Below are 6,784 nucleotides of genomic sequence, written 5' to 3'. Positions count from 1 at the left end.
CACGGCTGTGTATAAATCCTTGAGAGACGAGAGACGTACCGCAGCCTCGCTACCAGGACAAAAGAACACAACGACGACGCACGCAACACAGTGAGCGGCACCGCGCTGGGTGAGCATTTCGCGGCCAAGCATGCATCTGACCCATTGCCATTGGGAGCAACGGCTTTCTCAGGTATCCGGGTTCTCGGTTCTGAGCGTGACCGCCCCAGGAGGAGGATCCGGGAGGCCATCAATATCAGGGAGCGATCCCCGGAAATTAACAATAACAGTGGCTGGGATCTGCTATAACACCACCTTACTGCGAGTGGCGCGGGGCTCTAGACACCTCACTGGTGGTGTGAGACTGGAACTGGGCTGTTATCACTGCTGTAGCGCAGTATCTACTTTCCTCACCGTTTGTGCTTGTGTTGTCATGTATATGTAGTAATGCACACCCGCCATGACGCGCTTTGCACTTCTCTACGCGCGCTGTCACTATGTACCGCGCTTTGCTTGCTTGCCTCCTTCTTTTATACTGCTGTTCTTTCCATGTCCACTTCATTCCTGATGATGGTCATAAAGACCGAAACGTTGTAACGATACCAATGGATTTGTGTGAAATGCAGTGCTCTCTTGAGTGTAGGCAGGTTGCCTGCAAACAATTCAAATTTTTATTATTATTATTATTAATAGTACGAAGTAGTGGTTGCGACCTCGGCGATGATTTGTAAGAAAAGGGTTTGCTCCCCACACCGGAGCTCGCGCTATTCCGCCGACTTTACTTGACACTTGACTGACTCACGACTGCTATCCAGAGCACACGAGAAGTCCATCGAACCTTCGACTCGGCAAACCTGCAAGAAAGCACCACTCCCTGCTCAATACACAGTGTTTCGGGGAATTCACCCCTCATCAGTTGAGCTTGAGTAGGCTGAGGAAGATTGTGCCTGAAGAGCACCGCTTATATAGTGCTCTCCAGGCACAACCATCACCAGGGATACAGACTTACAGAGACGCTCCGTTTTCAGCGCGACAAACACCTCGTGAGCACCAGATAGCAGCGTGAGTCAGTGTCGCTCCTGGACGGTGAGACAGACGTCGAGGACCCTCGGTCATTCGCAACGCTGTCACCTCCAAACCAACTAGTTGCAAGCCCGCGCTAACGGAGCGTCTGTGTAAGTTTGTATCCCTGGTGATGGTTGTGCCTGGAGAGCACTATATAAGTGGTGCTCTTCAGGCACAATCTTCCTCAGCCTACTCAAGCTCAACTGATGAGGGGTGAATTCCCCGAAACACTGTGTATTGAGCAGGGAGTGGTGCTTTCTTGCAGGTTTGCCGAGTCGAAGGTTCGATGGACTTCTCGTGTGCTCTGGATGGCAGTCGTGAGTCAGTCAAGTGTCAAGTAAAGTCGGCGGAATAGCGCGAGCTCCGGTGTGGGGAGCAAACCCTTTTATTATTCTTATTAATAATAATAATAATCAACGCAATAAATAGAGTAAGCTGCGCACTCAGTACAAACACCATAAGCAAAACTTGTTTTCATGTAAATAAAGAAGCTTGTTCCTAAACGTTTTCGTCGCCATCTCATCAGAGGATTACTGGCAAATCAACAATAGCTCTTAACTCAATATATATACGCACAATGCAAGTAATAATTTAGACCCTAACTAGCGCGATAAAATGAGAGCTGAAAGAAACATTACACCATTCAACGATATCAGGTGAAAACAGATGCGATAAATTCACCACTAGAAAGTTACCATGCAACCACAAACGAGAACTACTGATCTAAATTCACAAAAAATTTCAACGTAAACAAATTCTTTTTCTGCCTACACAAAATCGGTGGTTGTCACGACTTGTTGATCGCTGAACCTGGTTTTGAGCAAAGCACACGCCGTGTTACACGTGTGCAGGTCTCACGTCTTCTCCAAATTCCATTCGTTCGTGGACCAGCATCTCGAGCGTCCATGCAATTCGTGGGCAGCGTGTATTGGAACAGGCTTCCGGCAAATATTCGTAGCCATGAAGATATTCTGGGTTTCAAAGCCCTGCTGTGCCCAGATGTTCTTGACACGATTTCTCTGTCTTGACTCATTCGTCAGACATGTGCATTTTGATCTTTTGGTTTGGTCTCTAATCGACAAACTGACTTTTCTCCTCAAATACCTCAACTTCTCTATTTCTATTTCATACATCTGCTTCGTTTATTCCTTACTCTTTTCTTTCTATCTTTTTCTTTTCTTTCCCTTGTCATTTAATCACTGTCACTCACATACAAATACCGTCATAAAATATAGAACACACGATTTTCTCATCTTTTTCTATTTCTTGTTTTTCATTAGCTTTAGCATGTTCATTCACATTCTTCATCATTTGTGAGAACTAGACCTAGTCTAGTGAGTAGGCATTCTACTGCCTGTAATTCTGGTGAAGTAAAATAAAGTAACAACAACAACAACTACTACTACTTCGTCTGAATTATAGCGTACATTGTGCTTAGGGAAAATTCATCTTGAACGATCCGAAGTACGGAAAGATTTGCGTTTACGTTAGCGTGTTTTTTGCTAAGGATATCTAATGAGTTATATGCGAACTGTCATCATTATTATTATTATTACCAGCTATATTTAACCTCAGTATCACCTCTGGCATGGTTCTATCAGATTTGAAAACCTCTATTGTTATCCCAGTATACAAAGGTAAAGGAAGCAAAGGCAGTGCTGGCTCTGATTGCCCCATTTTCCTGCTCCACGGAGTTGCGAAGGTGTTCGAAGGTATGTTGAGCAAGCAAATGACTACATTTGTGGAGGCCAATACCCTCCTCCGTAAGCACCAGTTCGGGTTTCGCCGGCAGCGATCCACCACTGACCAACTAGTCCAAATGACATCCTCAATAAGAAGAGCCTTTGACAGCAAAGCTTTGTGCGACGGACTCTACCTGGACCAAGAGTACATATTGTGCAACTCGACGATCCCCCAGCCCATGGCGGAATATTTTTGTGACATCAGTCTTTGGCGGCGGTTTGGCTCACTGATGCCATCATGCGTAGCCACAGATCAAAGTGTACAAATGGTTTGTACATTACAGCCACGGTAGTCGAAGCAGAACAACGGACGATAGATCGATCATCGATGTGTCTTGAACTTGACGAACTCTCACCGGTATCTACAAAACAAGCGCGGGAAAGCATACCCACTTAATCATGCTTCTGCCAAAGAATGACGCAATAATAAAATTCCGCCGTGGGTGAACCCATCGCAGCTCAAGATAGGAGTTGCACACTCTTGGTTATGTACTCTTGCCTGGACTTATCAAAAGCATTCGATAAAGCCAGCCATTCTGTCCTGTTGCATCTTCTCTCCTCATTCTGCTCATCATATTCAGTCAAAATAGCTCGGACCCTTTGTCTGTGGACGCTCTATTCATGTTCAAATTGGTAATCAAGTTACATCACTACATCCGGTGGGGACAGGAGTGGCGCAGGGTTCTCATCTAGACCCACTACTAACTAACATAAGTTACTGATCGACATTATCCAAACAGTGACTACCAACACCTTGAGCCTTTTTGCGGATGACTCCAACATTCTGTGCATTTCCCTACCGACTACCACAATTACGGCTCACTTGTCTCAGATTGATACTGAGCAGCGTGTACCTCTTGGGCTGAACATTCTGGATAACGTTTTAACGTAAGTGTTATGTGCCCATAATATATTCTAGGCAGGCAGGACCACGGCAGCAGAGCGAACTGTTCAGACTCCCTTCAGTTTAGACTACGTCTTTGGGAAATCCTCAAATATATATTATAATAAAAAAAATAAAAAAAGATGAATGAAGCTAGCCTGTGTCGACCTGAGGCTCATCGCCATCTTGCAGTCATATTAACCCCCTCCCTAGATTTCCGTGCGCACATTCGTTCCACTATCTCTAAATTTCGTAGCAGACTGTGACTAATAATAATAATAATAATAATACGTATTCGCATGCAACGACGCAAATCCACACAATTCAGTAGACACTTTTTCTATCAAACGTTTTCTTTCCCTTCTCTTCAGGATAGTACAGGGAATGTTGGAAATTAGAAAAACACATAACTATATAGAGAATGAAAGAAAGAAAATGTCAACACTTCAACATAGGTGTTAAAAATGATTAAAGTGTTAAAAACTCAAAAACAAACAGCTGCAAGTTGTAGACAAACACGTTGAACACATCAGGGAACACTTGTCACACTTTCACGAGGTGTGACACTAAACAGCTGCAACGATAACACATTCTCCTTCTGTACACATAGTTCTGGATCTAGTTTACGAATATACAGAGCTTCTAACACAGCAAGATGTAACTTAGACCTTCCACGAGTCAAAATCGAAAAGATATCATCACTATACAACTTACGACAACTAGCACTGCCCGACAAATGACGCTTGATGGACGATGTCCGATCACTTAGCTCTGTCACCTTCGACGCCTGCCGTTGTTCTCTTCCGTTAGGCTTGTTTGGTTGGTTGCTCCGGTCCACACCTCCAACGTCCGTTGATTTCATGTCCGTTTTTGTTGATTTCATGGCCGTTTTCGTGTCACTTCTTGGTCTTCCTCGTTTCCTCTTGTTGATCGTTGTTGTCACTTCCATTATCGACGTATTCAGATCACCAGTACTCCGTCTCTTCACCTTGCTTCTGGTAACTCTTCCGGTGTCTATGAGCTCCAGTGTCACATTGGGTGGTTTTCGAGACGGTCTCCCTCGCTTCCTCACGCTTGTCTGAGATGGGCCAAGCTCCCCGCCCGTCGAGGCGGAGGCGCGCATGCGTACATCTACACTGGACGCAGACAAATGCGTTCCAGTATCGGACTGCACAGCACATTTTGGAGGACGGCCACGACGAGGACGAGTACCACGAGCGTCAACAGGGACAAGACCTAACGGCACATGTTGACGGATGCGTGCGCCCAGGTGTTGAAGGGTTCTACCTACGTACCGATCTTCACATTCTCGGCACTGAAAAAAAATAGATAAGGTTGCTTCTACTAAGGGTAGGTAGAACGTCCTTCTTCACACTGAACGCACGCGTCGTTCCAAATACTAAATACAATTTCACGCACGGGTAAGACGAACAGACAATGTTGCGCACCTCCTTTACTGGCTTGTATATTCCATGGGGAAGCTACACACCAACTAAATCCAAACTTCACCTTGTCAAAGCACTAGTCTATCGTGCCCATCGAATCTGCTCTCCTCAACTTCTTCAAGAAGAACTGAGGCGGCTCACATCAATTTTGACAAACAATGGATACCCCTCGTCACTACTAACAAAACTTATTAATAACAAACCAATCACGCAGGATCCGAAACCATTTGGACCGGACAGGTGCCCCGTGGTACTACGCTTACCCTGGGTGGGTGCTGGTTCTGCGCGCGTCTAGAAGGAGGTGCGCAACATTGTCTGTTCGTCTTACCCGTGCGTGAAATTGTATTTAGTATTTGGAACGACGCGTGCGTTCAGTGTGAAGAAGGACGTTCTACCTACCCTTAGTAGAAGCAACCTTATCTATTTTTTTCAGTGCCGAGAATGTGAAGATCGGTACGTAGGTAGAACCCTTCAACACCTGGGCGCACGCATCCGTCAACATGTGCCGTTAGGTCTTGTCCCTGTTGACGCTCGTGGTACTCGTCCTCGTCGTGGCCGTCCTCCAAAATGTGCTGTGCAGTCCGATACTGGAACGCATTTGTCTGCGTCCAGTGTAGATGTACGCATGCGCGCCTCCGCCTCGACGGGCGGGGAGCTTGGCCCATCTCAGACAAGCGTGAGGAAGCGAGGGAGACCGTCTCGAAAACCACCCAATGTGACACTGGAGCTCATAGACACCGGAAGAGTTACCAGAAGCAAGGTGAAGAGACGGAGTACTGGTGATCTGAATACGTCGATAATGGAAGTGACAACAACGATCAACAAGAGGAAACGAGGAAGACCAAGAAGTGACACGAAAACGGCCATGAAATCAACAAAAACGGACATGAAATCAATGGACGTTGGAGGTGTGGACCGGAGCAACCAACCAAACAAGCCTAACGGAAGAGAACAACGGCAGGCGTCGAAGGTGACAGAGCTAAGTGATCGGACATCGTCCATCAAGCGTCATTTGTCGGGCAGTGCTAGTTGTCGTAAGTTGTATAGTGATGATATCTTTTCGATTTTGACTCGTGGAAGGTCTAAGTTACATCTTGCTGTGTTAGAAGCTCTGTATATTCGTAAACTAGATCCAGAACTATGTGTACAGAAGGAGAATGTGTTATCGTTGCAGCTGTTTAGTGTCACACCTCGTGAAAGTGTGACAAGTGTTCCCTGATGTGTTCAACGTGTTTGTCTACAACTTGCAGCTGTTTGTTTTTGAGTTTTTAACACTTTAATCATTTTTAACACCTATGTTGAAGTGTTGACATTTTCTTTCTTTCATTCTCTATATAGTTATGTGTTTTTCTAATTTCCAACATTCCCTGTACTATCCTGAAGAGAAGGGAAAGAAAACGTTTGATAGAAAAAGTGTCTACTGAATTGTGTGGATTTGCGTCGTTGCATGCGAATACGTATTACGAAACTGTTTTTCCCACCGCCTCCAAACTACTGTTTGAATAATAATAATAATAATAATAACTGGTTTGAGGGAAAGAGACAAACGGGAAAAGTCTGAAGAAAAAATTGACTGTCACCACCAGGACTCGAACCAGGGACCCTCGCTTGTAGCCAGCGATGCTCTAACCACTGAGCTATGGTGTAGTCGTCATCCAAGCAGAGACCGT

Source organism: Sycon ciliatum, chromosome 6 (assembly GCF_964019385.1).
Source record: "Sycon ciliatum chromosome 6, ocSycCili1.1, whole genome shotgun sequence".
Lineage (NCBI taxonomy): Eukaryota > Metazoa > Porifera > Calcarea > Leucosolenida > Sycettidae > Sycon > Sycon ciliatum.
This window is presented reverse-complemented; position numbering follows the sequence as displayed.